This window comes from Protopterus annectens, chromosome 3.part1 (assembly GCF_019279795.1).
Source record: "Protopterus annectens isolate FY-2018-M chromosome 3.part1, PAN1.0, whole genome shotgun sequence".
Classification (NCBI taxonomy): domain Eukaryota; kingdom Metazoa; phylum Chordata; order Ceratodontiformes; family Protopteridae; genus Protopterus; species Protopterus annectens.
The window spans coordinates 883190292-883210855 of NC_056732.1; positions in this window are offsets into that span (position 1 = coordinate 883190292).

Here is a 20564-nt window from a genome sequence, read left to right on the forward strand (position 1 = left end):
TAGGTAGGTACTAGGTTATCTGCCTGAAGGCATTTATAAGCCTAGCCAGAATGTGTTGGCTTTCGCCACCCCCTTAGATTAGTTCCCTGTGCCTCTGTCCAGCAGAGCCACTGAAGTGATCCCCAGGGTAAACTTTCTGTTTCCCATCCACTCATCAAGGTATCTCTTGAAGAGTGTTAGCAAGGAGCTCTGCCTAATGTAGATTCGAATCTTGTTCCAAAGCATGGGAAGTCTCTGGGACAAGAATCTATCCCTCCAGCACATCCTAGTTATTGTTGTGGTGAGGTTTAGGTCCCTAGAGCGTGTGGCTTGAGGGGATATGTTTTTCTTTAAGTGGAGCCTATCCATCAATTCTGGGTTGGACATGGCCTTGTATGTCAGGCAGAGATCACCTCTGAGTAGGTGGTATGCAACCGAGTACAGCTGGAGTTTCTTCAATAGAGCTGCATAGGGCATCTGTTTGAGGCTAGTGATCCTCTTGGTGAGGTACTTCTGTGGTCTTTCCAGTTGTTGCAGGTGTCTTGTAAGGTACATCCCAAATGGGGCGTTGTACTCTATGATGGGTCTGATGAATGATGAGACGAGAGGCACAATGACCTCTTTTGATCTGGATGTGAACCCTTTTGTGATTAGGTGGGCCACATAGAAGGATTTTCTAACCACGTTGGCAATGTGATTATCAAAGGAGAGATCACTATCTACTTGGGTCCCCAGATCCCTTATTATGTCTTCCATATTTAGGGGACTACCACCTATGTGGTAGTTTGTGGGTACTTTGTTTTTTTCAAAGGGGATGACTATATACTTTTTGGCATTTAGCTTGAGGCCATGATTTTGACACCAGGTATCTGTCTCAGTGAGACCTTTTTGGAGGATGTCTGTGTCAGCCAGAGAGTCAGTTATAGCCCCTAGTTTGCAGTCGTCTGTGAGCTTGGTCAGCCATAGTCCTCCTGTGCTTGCCTGTACCCATGAGAAGTATATGCCAAACAGGAAGGGTCCTTGGACTGAGCCCTGGGGAATGCCACTTGTAACCGGTTTAGAGTCGGACCTAGCTCCCTCAACTCTTACCATGTGGGTTCTGTCCATGAGCCAGTTGGCAACCCATCTCGTGATGTAGAGGTTTATGTTCAGACTGGTGAGTTTGTCTATAATACCAGAATGGGGAATGGTGTCAAAGGCCTTTGCGAGGTCTAGGTAGGCTGTGTGGACCACCTTTCCCTTGTCTATAGCCTTGGTAACTGTCTCAAAGAAGTCTACCAGGTATAGGAGGCATGATCTGCCCTTAACAAAGCCGTACTGGGTTGGGACCAGTGTTTGGACATTTCCACTGTCTCTGTTAATGAGTTCCATGATGATGTGCTCCATAGCCTTGCAGACCAAGCTGGTCAGGCTTATAGGGCAATAGTTCCAGGGGTCTGTTGTGGCTCCAACTTTGTGGAGTGGAATAACCGTTCCTGTGCACCACTCTATGGGTACGTAGTCTGTGAATAGGCTGAGTTTGAACAGTGTGTTTAGTTGAGGTGAGGGGTTAGTTCATCTTTGAGCTCATGTAGGACACAGCCTGGAACACCATCCGGTCCCATTGATGCTGTGTTTTTGTCTTTGGAGAGGGCTGTTTTAACCTGAGTGTCTGTGATTTCAGGGGCTCTACATTCTTGCGGTATGGTTATAGGTCCTTTTGGGGGTGATAGGGGGATGAAATTTGCACTGAACCTGTCTGCCAGGATGTTGGCGATATAGGTCGTTTCAGTTTTGCCCATTGTTAGTTGCACGTGGAGATCTCTGAAGCATTGTGCTGTGCCACTAACCTGGAGGTGTGGGTATTCTTGATGAATATGGATACACCCCCGCCTTTTGTATTTCGGTCTGGGTTCTGTGGTCAAAATGTATGGTATGAGTTGTAGCCTGGTAGTGCTGAGGTGCTCTCTAGAGCCTTAAACCAGGTTTCTGTTACTGCACATATATCAATTTTCTCCATTCTGAGGAGTGCCTCGAGTGTGTGCATTTTGAGGTTTAGACTTCTGGCATTGAATAGCATTACCCTCAGTTTTGCTATGTCTTCTGGCTCAGTACAGGTGGCTTCATTTACAAGGAGCTATGCACACAACTGTAAATAGCCTTTGAGGTTGCGGACAAAGCTAAAGAATGCTTTGTGGTTGCTTACCTGAAATATGGCTTTGGTAGACTTTATTTGTCCTTTGAGTTGTTTGCAGAGTTTGATGAGAGTGCTTTTATCCTCTGGTGCTGCACCTCCTACGTTTTACCATGATTTTCTTCCTCCTGTTATATGGTCTTTTGAATTTGTGATTCCACCAGGGTGGCTTGTTTTTTGAGTTAGTTCTGTACTTCTTCCTAGTGGGTACAGCTGCCTCTATGCAGCTATTAACATGCTTGTACAGTGTTTCTGTGAACAGTTCTGCATAGGCAGCAGTGTTCTCAGGGTTTATGAGGCTTGAAATTTTGCCAGTTTCTCACTTAATAGCAGGAGGTTAGCCTTATTATAGTCCCTGAATATCCCAAGTTTAGCTGGGGGTCCAGGTTTTATTTTTACTTCAAAGGAGACCATTCTGTGGTCTGACCTTACCACTAGGGGGTGTACAGCACTCTCCCATAATAGTGAGGACCAGATCCAGTATGGTTGCACCCCTGGTTGGTGTATTGACTATCTGGTCCAGGGAGTTTGTGTTTACAAAATCCAAGAATCTCTGTGCATGTACGTTTAATGCCATATAGGATTCCCAGTTAATAGTGGAGTAATTAAAGTCATCTATGAATATGGTATTGGGTTGGATGGTTAGTGTTTCTAATAAGTTTAAATACATGGTATGGGTTTCCTGGGTCATAGATGGGACCTATAGCTTGCAAGGAATTGGTATTGGATTTTGCCTATGGTGATTTGAACATGGAGTAGCTCAAGTGCATTGTTCTGCTTGACCAGTCTTGAAGTACATTTATCTTTGATGTAAATAGAGACACCTCCACCTTTAGTCCCTGTCTGTGAAGTAGCTGGCCTAAATGTGTGGAAGGCATTATTACCTAGCACTGTTGGTGTGCTCTCCATGGCTTTAAACAATGTCTCAGTGACCACACAGACATCAGCATTCTCTAGGTAAAGAGAACTTCTAGGGAGTGGAATTTTTGTTAAGACTCTTAGCACTGAGCAGTAATACCTTTAGATTTTTTTGGTTTTGATTTGCTATGTTGGGAATACTTTCAGTTTGGCATTGCTTAACAAAGGCTCTAAAGGGGAAGACAATGTTTTAGGTAATATTCGAAAGCCTAGAGGGGAGAGGTGCAGACCATCCCTGGCAAAGCAGCATAGTCTGCTGACCATCTCCTTCCATGCTGACAAATATTGCACTCCCTTAGAATGACACCAGAAACTAAGCCAATTATTAAATTCAGTAATCTTTTTCGTATTGTGGCATCATCTTTGGAGAAGGTGAAATGCTGCTCAATGCTAGGCTCATACCATCCTGAGACACATATTCCAAGAGCTCCATGATTTCTCTCTTCATATAGTCTAGGGAGGTACATCTCAGGTCATTTACTCCTATATGGGCTATGACTGAGTCATATTGGTAACTGTGGTCCATTTTCCTGAGTGCTTGCATAATGTGGTGGATTCTAGCCCATGATAAGCAACTGACCGTGATTTTGTCCTTAGTCAGCCTGCTGAGAGGGACATCAGTGTGTCTCACAAAGGAGTCTCCAATGACTAGAATATTGGATTGTGTGGTGGATTGCGTTATGGGTTTAGAGGTAGAGGCTCCATGAGATGTAGCTCTATGTGTTGATGTGGGTGTTGTTTGAAAGAGTGCATTTGGGGCTGGTGAGGGTATTTGTTATGTGTACTTTGTCTAGGATGTATTTTTGGTTTAGGAAGGTTACATTTAAGTGCTTCAGTATATGTGGGTTGATATGTCTGCTTTGAATTGTGCATGATGAGTGCAGCGTGTGTACTACTGACAACCTTATTGACATTAGGAGTACTTTTATGTGAGAGCTTTATCTCTAGTGACATTGTGTAATACATCTCTCACATATCACATATCAGTTTGTTTGAGAATTAACTGGTTGTCAGTAAACATGAGGCAATGTCTACATTATCTCAGGATGCGCTTATCCACTAAGCTGGTAACGCAGACAGTAATAAAGTTCATAGCCATGGCAACAGACCCTTTTTTATTGTTTAGACAGTTGGAGTGAGGATATCAATCACTGTCAGGAGTATCCGGTTTACAACTATGAGGACAGTGATTGTCAGTGCAAACTAGTTGTGTTGTGTGCAACTAGGTTTAGAGAAATTTCAGTTGTGGTTTTACAGGAAAAGATCTTGGAATATGTTATGTTAACAAACTGCATGGATTTGGCTTTAGGGATAAAGATTGTTAGTGAATAAAAGAAGACAAAAAAAGTCTCAAGATATTTATTTATTTTATTATTATTTTATTTTACATTTATTGACTGAGAAAGTCCAACTGGACACATGTCCTTTTTCAGTGGAGGCCTGGGGAGGAAAGCTCCAGCTACAATAGAATACAAGAAGAATAAAACAAAATGTATACAAATACGTTACAAAACATTACAATACAAGTCAAGAAATATTAGGTAGTAATATTCTATACCATTACTTAGATGTAGTGTGTACAAATCATTAAGGCAAGCAGCAATAATGTAAAGGTATACAAGCTGATGTTTTATCAATAGAAGGTGATCAGAGTGATGAGTGAGGTAGATAAGAACTGAAGCAGGTTGTGGTGAAAGCATAGCTTAGTTATCAGCCGGGAGTAGGGCAAGGACAAATCCATTTGCTATGCAGATAGTTTTTCAGGGCAGGTTTAAATATAGTTAGGGATGATAGGGAGGTGAATCAGTTGGTAAGACATGCCAGAGTTTACCAATGTAGTTTGAAAAAAGGCCATCTCCTGCTTGATTTTTGGCTATATGGGTTTGTATGTGGTTTCTGTTGATGGATCAGAGTGGTCTAGCAGTATTATAGGGTTTGAGAAGATTTTGTAGGGTGGGTAATTTTTCAGGCTGTGAAAGGATTTTGTGGGCCATTGAGAGTTGAGTGTAGTGTAGGAGCTGGGGGAGTTCTAACCAGTGGGGTTGCTTGAGTGCTAGGCAGTGATGAACTCTAGCTGGTAAATTTTTGGCAAATTTTGCTATTTTATTGTAGCAAGTTTCAGGTTTTTGTAATTCAGATTTCTTAAGGTTAGTTGGAATGGGGGCTGCATATAGTAAGGTGGAGAGTAAGTGGGTTTGAGCGATGGCTGTTTTAGTGTTTGTTAAAACTATCTTAAGTGAAAGTTCTTTAACTTGAAAACCCAAATGAATATACTCTCTAGGATATGTTTTTCTCTTATCACTAAAAAGGATGTTTTTCACCTGCTCGAAGGTCTCATATTGGCAAAGTGGACACAAATGAGAAATGTTACTACCTCATAGTAACCATTTCTGGTTCAGAGACTGCCCTACCACTATGCTGCAATGCAAAGATATACTGCTCTTCTAAATGCTATTGATTCATTCTGTGGGTGAAGCATACACTAACTAGCCATCTGCTCTCTCTCTCAGAACTGTCTGTAGTAAGGTACTTATGCATCTGAGCGAATAAGAGAATAACTTTGCTACATAAGTTAACATGGCTGAACTTGGTCACTAAAAACTAGTGTTCATCCATCCTGACAGAGGTAAGTGGCAGTGTGTTTATCAGAAATGTAGTGCTGGGTGTGTGTGTGTGTGTGTGTGTGTGTGTGTGTGTGTGTGTGTGTGTGTGTGTGTGTGTGTGTGTGTGTGTGTGTATATACGAGGGCTGTCATACCTCTGCACTGACTTAAGCTAATGAGCAATTCCTGAAACATTGGGTCAGGGGGATCACTAGGCACCATAGATAACTTTTACCATTGTGCCTTAATGTCACTTAAACAATACATAGGTCAAGTGGAACCACTAGGCACTAAGAATGACTTTTTAATATCATGCCTTAATGGTATTTAAGGGTGCAGGAACACTATGCATTAGGAATCCTCTATAAAGCATGACCTACCTTGTCTTTTATATTATATAAGGGCCTTTAAAACATGCTTTATGGAGTATTCCTAATGTATAGTGTTCCTCCCACACAAATACCATTAAGAGCATAACTGTAAAGATATTGGTCAGGGGGACCACTAGACCCTAGTGACAAATTTAAAGATGCGAATCAGGGAAGACCACTAGACATCACGGATATGTCTTTACAATGTGCCTTATCTGCACTTACAAAAGACATGGGCTATTGGAGACTAGACACCAGGGAATCTCCAAATACAGTGCAGTAAAGGCACTTATTAAAATAAATGAATGAATAAATAAATAAATAAATAAATAAAAGATATTGGTCAGGCAGTCAGTGCTGATCATAGACTAGTGCTGCAAATATAGACCATACAACATGGTCAATAATGGAGGAAGGGTATATCATGGCTAGGCTTGTAAAGGCCCTAAAGCCAATAGCCTAGTAGCCTTCTATGAACCTATGAACCTAAAATTTGTGTTGGGAGAACATTAGATCCCAGGGAGGCTCTAAAAATCATACCTTAATGTAAATAAAATATTCAAACTAAGAACCCTACCAACAGCATGAAAATTGCAAGATGTTACCCAAGTCTATAAAAAATGATGTAAGGCATGGGGAAGGAGAAGGTTTAAAACCTGTGTCCTTTACACAGGGAACAGAAGCATTAACTCACTGCTGTAACTAATCTGTTACCTTTTTTTTTTTACACAATCAGTCTGGCATGATCCAATGTTTATCTAGCATGATCCAATGCTTGTACCAGTCAATGAGTCATGAAGGAAAGTGGAGGAAGGCTTCAGTAAAAAGTTGGGAGGTATGATAGATGATACAAGGGAGATTGTTCAAACTACTATCGGAACTCACAAAGTTAGTAGAGTGAAAGTTCTAGCATAAAGTCTAATATCTGGAAATATTAACTGACTGTAATGATACATGATTTATGATAGCAGGAGAAAAACAAAAGGAGAGACATCAGGAACATTTCCTGAACTCTTGGACAGGTAAGAGGTATGTGGTGTGTGGTGTGTACATGTGTATGTGTGTGTGTGTGTGTGTGTGTGGGGGTATGCTGTGGTTGAATGTGTATGTGTGTGTGGGAGAGTGAATGAGGGGGATTGCCTCTGCCACCACAATGCATGGGCTGCCAGAATTAACTATAGAGGAAAGTACTGATCTGCATTAATTATAGTTAATGGCAATTCAGAGATTTGCAAATCAGCTGATAATGAGGTCTTTCCTCATTGTAGTTAATGTGTCTGACTTGCAAATTGCGACATAATGGAAACAATTTCCTTTTACTGCAGCCTTTATAATAAACACTGGGCTTCTTTCTGAATCCCCAAAAGTGTTGTATACTTCATCTAGTTTTAAGGTAAAATGTAAAATGTTTGCACTAAATACATTGCTTAATACTTTTACTAAGAATTACTTGCAATGGTTATTTAAAACTGATTTTGAACTATAAAAAAATTAAGAAAAAAAGGTAAATCTTGTTTGAATTTAACACTTAATGATGCTTTTGAATAGACCCAGACTGTCTGTTGGATGAAATGTTGAACTTGTATTCCTTTGTTTTGTCTACTTCATTGTAAAGTCTATCCAGACCATTTACGCAACCATTTCTAATGTAGTACCCCTTTTAGCTAATAAAATGATACTACAGAAATCCAAGAATTCTGTTAGATTTTTATAACCACAGAGAAAATCATCTCAAAATTAAATGAAATTGGAATATTTGTTCTTTATGCTTCCTTTATTATATACATTCAGTCTAATAAGACTTGTCTTGCATGATTCTGATAGAAATCATTTTGCAAGGGTCCAGTGCCCCACTGGATTTAATATATTCTGAAAGTCTTTCTTTCAAAGATGATTCCATGGTTTCCCATAAAAGCAAGGTTGAATTTGCATGCCTGTAGTTTTAATATAATGTGGTTTACCCATTTTCTGGGAAAATAATCATCTTTGCCTTCTTTTAGTCTTCAGTAACATTACCCTCTTCCCATGATATGCTATAATTTAGCAGGCAGTAAAATTCACTTAATGCCTCAGAAGAATCCTGATAAGCCCTGTTGCTTTTGGTTATTTAGGCTTTGAAGTTCTTTTTCAGGATTCATTATTCCACGAAAAGTATGTGCTTAACATATTTAGCCTTTACTTTTCCATGGGCTATTTTTGGTAAATTTCTCTCTTGTTCCATTGTAAATACTAAGCAGCAGTACTCAGTAACACTGTGCCAATGTGTTCTTCTAGGATTAGCTACTTATGAATTAAATTGAAAAGGCAATTTGATGCTGATTAATGACTGGATAAATAGCTTATCTACCTCTTTACTCTCTTTAATCTCTATGATTTATTTATTTTTTTTGCAATCTGATTTTTATTAGCATTTTTAAAGACAGAAATACAGAATCAATTACAAATCACACAATGCAAATAGGTTCAAAGACAAATAAATGAATATACTTCATACAACCTGCTTAGGCACACATACAATTAGAACTATATAAGAAAAAAAGAGATAATAACCTTCATTAAGCATGTGATTAGGAAATTAACATACAGAAAAATATCAAAATTTAATGACAAATAATTATTATATAGGTGTATGGGGGTGTATCAGTACGCCTAGAGCCTATTTGATTTAACTATATACAATATATACACACGACTGTCACTGAATGGAGTGTTAGTATAAGGAAGTTAGATGTTAGTACTTGCACAAGGGAAGAAAATGATAATGTAGGGGGTTAAAATGTTTGTGATCATTCAAGAGTTTGTTGAAGGTAGAGATTAAAGAGGAAAAGTATCTGTCACAGAATTAAAAACCCAAATGGACTAGGGGATTTAGAGATAGGGTGGAAATCCACCTAAGGGTGATGTTGCTTAAGAACATCTAGTAAGTTATTCCAATATTTTTGAAAATAACTTATTTTCTTTTTGCTTGTTGTCTTAAGTTTACTTGCCAAAACATATTTAACAGCCATCGACTGGAAGTCATTCCAAGACATTTTGGATCTGTCTAGCCAGTTTAATGTAATGTAAGTTTTGAAAAGCGAAAATAGTGTCACGATAATACGTTTAGTTTCAAATTTAAATGAGCCTGGATAGATATTTAATACAGCCATCTCCCAGGATAAGGTTGACTTCATATATCCCATTTTCTCCAGTTGTGCTCTTAGGGAACACCAAAGTTTGTACAAGTTTTTACAGGACCAGAAGATATGAAGTATGTCTGCCACTGAATTAGGGCATGTTGGGCATAAAGGCGAGGTGTTTGTGTTAATTTTGCTTAGGAATGATGGTGTATGATAGGCGTTGTTGTTAATCATGAGCTGAGTATAGATTAGTTTTTTGAAGGGGGTTAGTTTTATTGTTGCATCAATTGCACTGAGTTTTTGGCTAAGTGTAATTTCCCTGTTTTTTCCATCCCAGTACTTAGAGAATAATATATTATCTTGGTGTTTTATTTTTGTTACTAGTCTATAGACATTGGAAAGTATTTTAGTCCGAGATAGTAGTTGGGTCATTAGTGTCTGGTAAAGTTGGTATTCTGGGGTGGGGGATGACATTGAGTCGGTGACCAAAGATATTAGGTAAAGAATTTGTTTAATGATTATATAGTATTTTTTATTGACTGCCAAAGAGGAAATGATGTCATAAAATGGTAAGTCTTTGGATTGTATAGAAATCCCAGACTCTACAGTTCCTAATGAGAGGGTAACTATCGAGATTTATCATGCTGTTACCCAATTTAAAATTTGGATTAAGGTGGATTGGTTGGGCCAACGTTAGAGAGTGTCGCAAACCAAGGGATGATATAAATTTTTGGAACCCACTGATATTTTTTATTAATATAGGATGAATTTTATATTCTTTGAGAATTTTAGTGCCAAGAAAGATAATTGCACTAGGATTAAGGTTGGACACCTTTATATGAGCATTGTAAATTTTTATCCATAAGGGTTCCATTCTTTGTTTGATTGTTGGAAGTTAGCAATGTGTACAATGCGACTGGTGTTGATTATATGGTAATATGTTAGAAAGTCTGGTAGGGCCAGACCTCCTCTATCTTTGGGAAGTATAAGTTTGATGTAACTGATTCTAACATTTTTAGGGTGCCAAATAAACTTCCGCAGTGAAGCATTTATCTTCGAGAAAAAGGTGTTTGGAATGTTTTGGTTAAGGGCAAAAAAGTGAAAAAAAAGTTTGGGAAGGATATTCATTTTTATAATAGCTCCTTTTGAGAGGGGGGAAATATTTAAATGTTTCCATCTTGTGAGATCTTCAATGATTTTAGACCACGTTTTGTACAAATTACCTTTGATTAGCTCTAGTTGGGGGTGGGCAAAAGTTATACCCAAATATTTTAGAGAATAATTGACTTTGATTGATGTTTCTGGAATAAAGAATTCTTTTTGACCAATGGGGTTTAGTGGGAAGATTATTGATTTGTTAGGATTAATGGTGTAATTTGAGATTTGTGAAAATGTGTCCATTGAACTTAGAATTTTCTCAAGTTCCGTTGAGGGGAGTTCTAAATAGATGTTTAAATTGTCTGCAAAGGCGATATATTTCACTTGCAATTTATACAAATAAATAGAAGAGTAGAATGTTTTCTGACTTAGTTTTAACAATAATACTTCAATATAGAGATTAAATAGGCAGGGCGAGAAAGGACAACCCTGTCTTGTACCGTTTATAATCTGAATTGGTTTAGAGATTTTTTTGTTTATGATGAGGGTAGTGGAGGCCTTAATGTAAAGGGTTGTAATCATTTTGATAAATTCATCAGGGAGTGAGAAGTATTTCAGGGTTTTAAAGAGAAATTTTAAATTTACCCGATCAAAAGCTTTTTGGGCATCAACAGACAGTGCATATTTGGGGGATCTGTCGAATTTTGTTATATAGGTTATAGCTTCAGTGGTTAGAGTTTTGTCCCAAACATGTCTATTGTTCATGAAGCCCAAATGGTCGTGTGATAAAATATGTGGTAATACACTTTTTAATCTATTTGCTAAGATAGATGATAGAATCTTTAATTGAATGTTAATTAAGGCAATTGGGCGGTAGTCATTTGTGCTGAGATTATTGTCATTTGATTTTGGTATAAAAATGGTCTTGGAGTTGTTGAGATTAAGATCGGATATACCAAACTGAATAATGTGATTATAAACTTTAAGTAGGATGGAAGCAAGTATTTGCTTAAAGGATTTATAGAATTCGGGGACATAACCATCTGGTCTTGGAGCTTTGCCTGGCTTTAGCTTGTTTATGGCCAAGGAGATTTCATACCTGGTTATAGGTGCCTTAAGTAATTTAATGTGAGTATCGCTTACTGTTGGAAATTGTAATTCATTTAGGAAAGAGTCCTGTAGGCCTTCTGATTCAAGTGTTTGGGGTCCATAAATTTCCTAGAATACTTCCTGAAAGGCCTGGATGATTTCCTTATCTGTGAAGTAGGAGCGACCCTTATGAATAATATGTTTAATTGTAGTAGGTGGGGGTCTGATGTTTATAATCCTAGCCAGGATCTTTGAAGGTGTTTGCACCCATTCAGCATACTTATGGATAAGCCTGGATTCCATAAGTGAGTAGTGACTTAGATGTAGTTTGTGAAGTTGTTTTTGAATGGTGGATATTTGTTTTTCAATGTCAGGAGAGAATTTAGTTTAAAGTTCTGATTCTAGTTTTTTAAGTTCTGTTTCAAGCACCATAGTGCGGGATTTAGATTGTTTTTTTATTAGCGAGGATTTTTGGATAAGGGTCCCTCTTAATGTAGCTTTAGCAGCCACCCATTGGACATCTATGGATATATCAGAGGTTTCAAAGGCGGTATTTGTCTGTGACAGGAACTCTTGAATTTCTTTATGGATAGCCATATTGTTCAGGAGGTTTGGATTAAGGGACCAGTTTGTGGGGATGCGATTTTCATGGTTAAGTTTAAAGATATTAAGGTGAAGGTTAATTTTGGCATGGTCAGAGATAGCTCTGGGGTCACTGCTATATATTATTTCATAGGAAGCAAAGGTTGTTGATATTAAGAAGTAGTCTAACCTGGACCAGGATTTATGGTAAGCTGAGAAGAATGTGTACTTACTAACGTTGGGGTGATTTCTGAAAAGCTCAAAAGGATCAAACAAGTTGAAATCTTCCATCATATCGCTTATAATGTTGGTAGTATTTTTGGGCTGTTTATTGGATTTGCAGGTTCTGTCTAAATCCGGTCTGATTGTAATATTCCAATCCCCACCAATAATCAGTAGATGATGGTTGAATTTTTCAATGAGCGAATAGATTTCGTATAGGAACGAAGAATGGTGCTTACAGGAATAATACACATTTAATATAAGTATTTCTTTCTTGTAGGATGGGATAGAACATGTTAGATAACACCATCTCCCATTTGGATCCCAACTGGAGGTTATAATTGATCCATTGAAAGATTGTTTAACTATTATTGCAACCCCTTTGGATATTGTGCTGTCCCCCACCGCAATAATTTGTTTTATCCATTTCTTTCTAAGATCATTAGCCCATTGAGCCATTGTCATGTGCATTTCCTGGATAAGAGTAATTTCAAAGGTAGATTTTTGTATTAAATGTAAAACTAGATTCTTTTTTCTGTTATTTTGTAACCCTTTTATATTCCATGAGTCTATCAATAACATTTTGCCCAGAAATTAGAAGGATGAAAGAGTCAAGTTATTATTATTAGAGTTAGAAAAATTTACAAGCAAATGGGTTGTTAGCTTAAGTAGGGATAGGCAATTGAAAGGAAAGCAGAAAAGATTGTTTCCCTTAATAGAGGTAAATTTGGGATAAAGATAAGGTACAGTTACAGCCGTCTCTCTCAGATCACTACCCGTGCTTAACCACATTCTACAAATATCTGAAAGAGAATAGGAGAGACTATTTACAAAGTTAACTACATTACAAAAAAATTCTCAACATCCCAAATTCCTACTTACTATACACACATGTGCTTCTTGCTCTAAAAAAAAAATAGTGGTAAAAAAGACTTTTTGGCTTATAGTACACATCAGCACATGTAGTTGGTTCTGATAAAAAGGAATTTTCTTGACATAAGACTAGTATTTGACTGTGCCTAACCCCTTAGTACCAAGCAACAAAGTCAACCTAAAGTACCTAACCTGAAAGTACAGCCGCGACTCAAAAATGACATTAATAGGGTTTAAACAATCTATTTAGGAAGTGTAATTGCCTCCGGCTGTCAAGACATAAAGGGGTTCCTTTTCCATTATGATTAACAGGTGGAGCTTTGGGCCAGTGCTTTTTGCGGTCTTTGAAAAGGCCAAACTCCTAGTGGGGCATTGTGCATGGATATGAAACAGTAATTATACAACCTAATTATCAATTTTATCAATACAATGTGGTAAATTTAGTAACTGAGGGTGTTATGCCTTTTCATGACTGAATGAGGGATAATTATTTATTATTTAGATTGTTCAAAAGGTCATTTAGAAATATATAATAGTATTTATATATCACAAGTGCCAGGACTAATTTACCCAAAAGTTACCAATATGGGAGTAGTACCTGTACAAAGAAAATAAAAAGCTGCATATCTCTTTGTTTAATATTATGACTAAGGTTAAGTAAGTACCGCATTCAAAGCATATTACAGCAGCAATGCTTCACAATAGCATATTTACCAGGTTAGTACTTGTGCCTCATTACTAACAGAAACCTGTTGGATGGGACAAGACCAAAAAGAAGTTGGTTTGCCAATAAAAAAAGAAAAAAGAAAAGAAAAAAAAAATTCCACTGCTTACTAAATACAATTTTTATGAGAAAGATCACAACAAAAGGATCCAATTTCCGTTTCCACTATAACCATGTCTCTCTCCCATCGAGCCAGTATTCAGAGTGAAGGCATGTCTCATTTTTTAGTGAAATACTACAATCTTAGACTAAACACTAAGCAATACAAGTCTGCACTGAATGAATTGCTGCAAATTAACCATGAACATGCGCAGCATTGTGCACCAGAGGGAGACCAAAACTGCACCATATAATTGAGAATCAGACACCAGTAGGAAAAAGACACAACCGCTGTAAAAAAAGAAGTTAAGGTACACATATATCAAAAATTACAGCATCCAGGTCCTTGGGAAAGTTTATAACACTGTACTTGAAGATCATCAGGCCGATCAATGAATGTAATGCTGTATACAGTGTTGATCTGACCAAACACTGGTCAGGGCAAGAGCCTACACAATGTTTTAAGGATCTACTTTTTTGATATAGAAAATACTTAGAGACAACCTCTGCTTTATTAACAGAACTTCAGCAGACTCTATCCTGCCAGACCTAAAGTATATTAGCAAGTCCAATTGATAGCATGAACACTTGATAGCATGAACACTCACCCAGGGGGTCTCTAACTCTGTTACAACATAAATAGGGCATGTTGAAGAGTTAGGTAAGTATCATAGAGCATACTACTTTTGTGGATCATTTATCCTATTCTATTGAAAAGCATTTTGGGTGATTGGATGGGAAACTGTACATTCACTTGTGGTAAAGCACCCATGACCCTCCTATTTATGGGCATCAAGTAAGACTCTGAACATATCCTTGTTCTGCTAGCCTTTGGATTATTTATGTGCAAAATATATAGGTTGACAATTGCCACTAAAATGTAAGTAGTAACCTCAGTAAGAATAAGGCAGATGAATATGACTACTGTAGTAATTCTATGGTTGTTATAAAAAACAGCACCCTTAGCAGTCCACAATGTCACGGCTCTTTGATATTAATAACTTTTTAAATGATAGTAGCTCAACTATAATCTTAGACATTACCTCATGTCTTACAAACAGGAAACAACTGGGACTTTTATCCACGAATGGTAAAACACACATCCACCATTAAACTATACAAAGCAAGGATACTAACGCATTTATAAAAGATTGACACATATAAGAGGATGAAACAAAGACTGAAGTGTTCATCCACTGATACTATGTGTCCCAAATAGCCTTTTAATAAGATGAACGATTAAGGTTTAGTGTCGTATGTGTTTGCAATAAACTAGTGGTTAAATGTTACACAAGTAACTGTTAGCTAAGAGATGACATGTAAAATCTTGCTGTATACTGGTATTTATATATATATAATTTTGTCTATTGTTAATGATAGATGTTTTACTCTAATCATATTTGATACAGCATGCCTTCAGAAAAACATATCTTTCTTATCTCTGAGGCATCAAGCCTTACTCAGCCCTCAAGCCCAGTTAAGTAGCCTAGCTAGTCTTGGTTAAACCCTAACCGGAACAAAAAAAAAAAAACCTCTTTTTCAAGTTATGATATACCAGAACATTTTGTATAACAGATCTTAAAATGTTTTATAAATACTTCAGCACTGGTGAACTGGTAAAACTCGATGATCAGAGATAGAAAATGAACCAAAATATATAAATACCAAGAGACTTACAAAGGAATATGCCTGGCAAACTACACTTGCTTGTCATCAGAAATTATTTCTTAGAGACGTTTTGAGAGGTGAGTGTCAAGATATGGAAAAATATAATGTAAAATGTACAAAAGTAATAGATCTGCTATTGCTGGCGGATATCCAGATTGATTTCCATGTCTTCGTTCAAAAACTCAGATTAGTTTGAAATTAGTGATCTAAAGTATTCTGTATTATTTTCCTTAGTTACCATATGTACTACAATGATGTAGATCTAATCTCTTTGTAACAGATATAAATAGGTCCAGAAGTTCCCATTAGTGATAATCTGCACGACTGCAACTGCTCAGTGAATAGCCCTTCATGTACTGTTATAAAACAGACAACATCACAACGGAAAGGCTATTTGCATATTTGTCTGGGAAACCGAAGTACAGAAGTTGTCAACAGGCTTTGTGAACAACTGCATGAAAGACTCACTAATATTACAATGTTCATTTGTTTTTATTCATTGAACAGAGACTTACGGTCCAGAATATAGTTCTAACAGCGAGAACTTAATTCTTCTACACTGTAACCAGAGCTCGCATTTTCTAACTTAAAGAGAACAGGGAAAAGGACGGAAGTCTGATTTTTGCTGTGTGGCTCTTTAATCACAGGATGATCCGGCGCATTGAAGGGGGATGGGGATTCCTGTCAGACAAAATAATTTGTTGCACTCGGAGGTCAAAGGGAGTAGTTGTAGCCCACAGTTTCTTGGCCTACCTTTAGAATGTTGAGCCGGGATCCTGGATGTGGGCTCGGTAGATGGAATTCATCCAGAGCTAAGCAAATGGAACTTTGTAGAAAATTATATGCTTGTTTGAGGAGTGAGTGTCTGTTAGATACTTCATTTTTTGAGGCACATAAGTATACTTGCTTGACAATTAAACGGAGTATGTCGGAGCTTCACCAAATGTTTTAAGGAATGTAGCTTTTGCTTCTTGTATATTTTTAATAGAGCACATTACATTTTTATGCTGGAATGATAAGATGGCCTGATACTACATCTGGAATTTAATGGATTTATTTATAAGAAACTTGCAGAAGGGCGAGAGTGATTGTCTTTCTTGTTTAATAGGAAAAAGCAAGTCCTGAGCAAATGTAATTTTTGAGCTTCTCCAGATCATAAACTTCTTAGACTTGGCAGCTTGTAGTATTGAATGTGTGTGGGAAGCATTAAGTAACCTTGTGTAAATTTGTCTGGGTATATCCATTTGTTGTGATTTTCTCAAGGCCCTATGAATTCTTTCGATTGTGAATGTTTGTGCAAGATCTTTATTGTCTATTAAGAGTCCAAAAATTCCCTGTGCAATAGTGAGCAGTTGTGATTGTTCAAACTTCTCAGGAACTCCTCTAACCAGAACATTATTACGCCTTGTTCTAGCCTCCAGATAAATTCTTTTTTGCTGCATTTCTTTTATAGAAGCTTCATTTGTAGAGTTATTTTTTGAAGTTCCTGTATTTTGATTATATTATCCAAGATTTTTGCATCATTTTGGTCTAGTCTGGTGATGATTTGTTCCAGATTGTTGCCAAAAAGGGATCGCTTTGAGGAAAACATTTTTATTTCAGACAGAAGTGGAGATAGTGCTGCCTTGAGATCTTCAATTGTAAAGGGATATCCTTCCTTATTTTTTTGTGGCTGCTTAGATGCCTCAGGCTGTGATTTGGTTGTTTTATGCCTTTTGGTAGAAGTTCCCTTTTCTGGAGATGAAATTAGAGATAGTCTAGTTTTTTAAGATTGTGCTTCCATTAGTTCCATCTTGAACAGATTTGTTTTTACCTCTCGTTTTCTTTGCGTTCCTTTGTTTGTGCTTTTGTAGATTCTTTGCAGTGCTGTTGGGCCTAAGCACATATGGCTCTGAGTACTATTTCACCCTTGAATGAAGAGAAGAAGTATCAACCTTTCCAAGACACAAATCCAGCAAAACGTTTTTAAAAGGTAGGTAGATTATAGTTAGCTTTGTTTTGAAAAATTCTTTTTTTGACTTTTTTATGATGTGGCAGTAGGTGATTTTTGTTGATTTTCTGGCAGTAGTAAGAGCACACAGAAGACATTGTATCCTAGTCAGCAGCCATTTTAGAATCTAATCTCTATGATTTTTAAGGAACACTGTTTAATACCTTTCTATAAACATATTGCATGTCTTGCAGACTGGAATTAGGAAACATATCCTACATTTTGGGTGTTCCCAGTGTCAACAATCAGCTGTATATACTTACTTAACTGCTCCCATAGCTGGGCATTGAAAAAGGTTTCTATCCTGAACTTCAAAATACAAAAATTAGAAATAAACATGTAAACACTCAGATAGGCTTGATGCTTAATACTCTGTATGTTAAGTAGTTTCAAATACAGAATTAAGAAGAAAACTTCCAAGTTTACCAGAAATAAGTATGCTTGTCAATTAATTCATTCATTCATTAACCAATTAATTAATTTATTTATCCTTTATTAACCAGGTTAGCTTCACTTGGCCAGTGTCCTGTTTTCAGTGGAAACCAACTGGAAATTTGGACAAGTCACCAGGGAATTCTTCCTTCTCTTTGAAGCATTATTTGTGAGATTGTCACTAAATGGCACCAGTGGGCTCTGTTCTGTGATCACTGAATCCAAGGTGGAGGGTGCGAATGGAGATGAGATCAAGGAAGAGAAAATATAAAGTATAATTCGAAAGGAAAATGATTTATTGGAGGTGAATGTCACAACATCAGAGGGTCTGGATGACTCTATCTTACACAAATGATGGATGAAGGAGAACCAAATGAATTCAAATGGCTGCTATTGATAATTGTTGTTGAAATTAAAATACTTGTTAAAAATGTACTTCTGTGATATACAGCACTGGGAAAGCACAAACAAATTAAATCTAACTCTATAGTCATATCTAAAAAGTTGATTTTGAGTCCTTTGTTTCCTATAATGAAAGTAAAAAACTCAGAACTGTTATTTACGTCTAAAAAATTCAGGTTCCTTTTTATCTCTTTGCCATTAAAAAAAATCTATAAAGCTATAATATAATGATGCTTCCTTAAAAAGAAGATGTTGCTCTAAAAATGGTGCTCCCACCAACTAATGACAACATTTGCTAATAATGGTGCAATCCACACTGCCAATGTGACACCATTCTTTTGTTTACATAATATATCATCAGACTCAAAAAATATTATCCAACATTAATTCTAATAATAAATCTACAGTATTGATTAATTTATTGGTAAATTTAGTAAATTTACTTAAGTAACTTCTGACATAATAAATTTCTACCTTGTTTGTATGCCCAGAGTAACAAGCTTAGTTTCTGTACCTTTAAACTCATATTCTTAAAGAAAATCTAAATAAAAACACATGAATCCTTGAAATAAAGTTTGGACTCCTGTACTACTGGATTAAGTAAAAAATCTAAACAAACAGAGTTTCAGTCTTACTGAAATCTGCTGCTACACTAGACCTAAAAGGTGGATCGAAAGCAGGAGTGTCCAACAATTCTCATTTCAAGAGCCACTTACCGAACAGTTCAGGGGTCACTAACCATACTTTACAATGTTTGCAGGGCCTCATTACCATGCCCATGTATTTATCCATATATTAGGACATACCAAGGGCCAGATAAAATGCTATGGTGGTCCAGTTTGTGGCCCTAGAGCTCCTTTTGGGCACCTCTAATCTAAAGTATTTTTGGTATGCAAAAAAAATACCTATCTTCAGGTGAGCCACCTTAAAAAATTAAAATAAATTCAAATCAATGTGTTCTTGATGCAACAAATCAAATAAGCATGCATTTGTTAACAAGTATCAACATCCACAAATTATAAAACGGAATATTAGAAGAGGACTATTCATAAGGTTAAGATGACATGTAAGTAGAGACACATAATTTTTAGTTGTGATAGACTTGTTAAAAACATGTTTATTGATAGAGTGCAGATAACAACAATTAGTCTCTATTATGGAAAAGGTCAAAGAGGAACAAATAGACAATTTTCAACCTATATTATCAAAAGTTTTTTTTTTGAAAAAGACTAACAAAATTGATGGAGATGTTATCAGTTTTTTTTTCCATTGCCTAAAAGTTTTAACAACAAGGAAATTTGGAATGTTTTGGTGAGCAATTGGAAAATTATGTCTGGTAATAACGATTTGACTAAAGTTGTTGGTGAGAGACCCTGCTTCACTTATAAAAGAATGTCCGATATTAAATGTATGTTATAGAAATCAGGCAGTAGTAAAACCATGCATGATGGTCTTTTTAGAACATATTGATGTCAGAACTGCAAATATTATAGGTATATTTATGAAAGTTCCAACACAGTGTTAAAGCACAATAAGAGACAGTTTTGGTCTAACGGTAGATATATCTGCAGTACAGAATGGGTTGTTTATTTATCTTTTTGTGACTCCTGTGACAGTTTCTATTTTTTTAATTCTTTTATTTGGTTTTAAAACAATAAGTAAATGAATTATAAAACAAACAAATAATTTACATAGGTCTACAGCTGATCAATACATCAAAGTTTTACATATCAACAACAATTAATATGTTTAATATATTTTCAAGCAAGTCTTTAAGTTTAGGCCAAAATTTATATGAATGTGTAATATTAGAAATTCTGATCTTTATAGTATGCAGTTCACGACTGCAAACAAGTTTTGCCATACTAATAAATTCAACACTAGAAGGGTAGCTTTACTTTTCAAATTTTTGTAATTACTTTTCTGGCTATAGGAAGAATAGGCCAAAGAAGAGAAACCTGGGTTTTTGTAGTTATCTCAGGAAATGGAGGATTAAATACAAATAAAGATTTAGAAATACTACATCTATCTGACCAGAGAACTTGAATGAAGTTCATAGGTTCATAGATTAGTACTAGGCTAAGAACAGCTTAGGATGGAGCAGTGGTGCAGTGGTGGCATTGTCGGCTCACAGCAAGACGTTCCCCAGTTTGATTCTCGGCTAGCGTGCCTTCTGTGTGGAGTCTGCCTGTCTTCTCTGCATTTGTGTGGGTTTACTCCAGG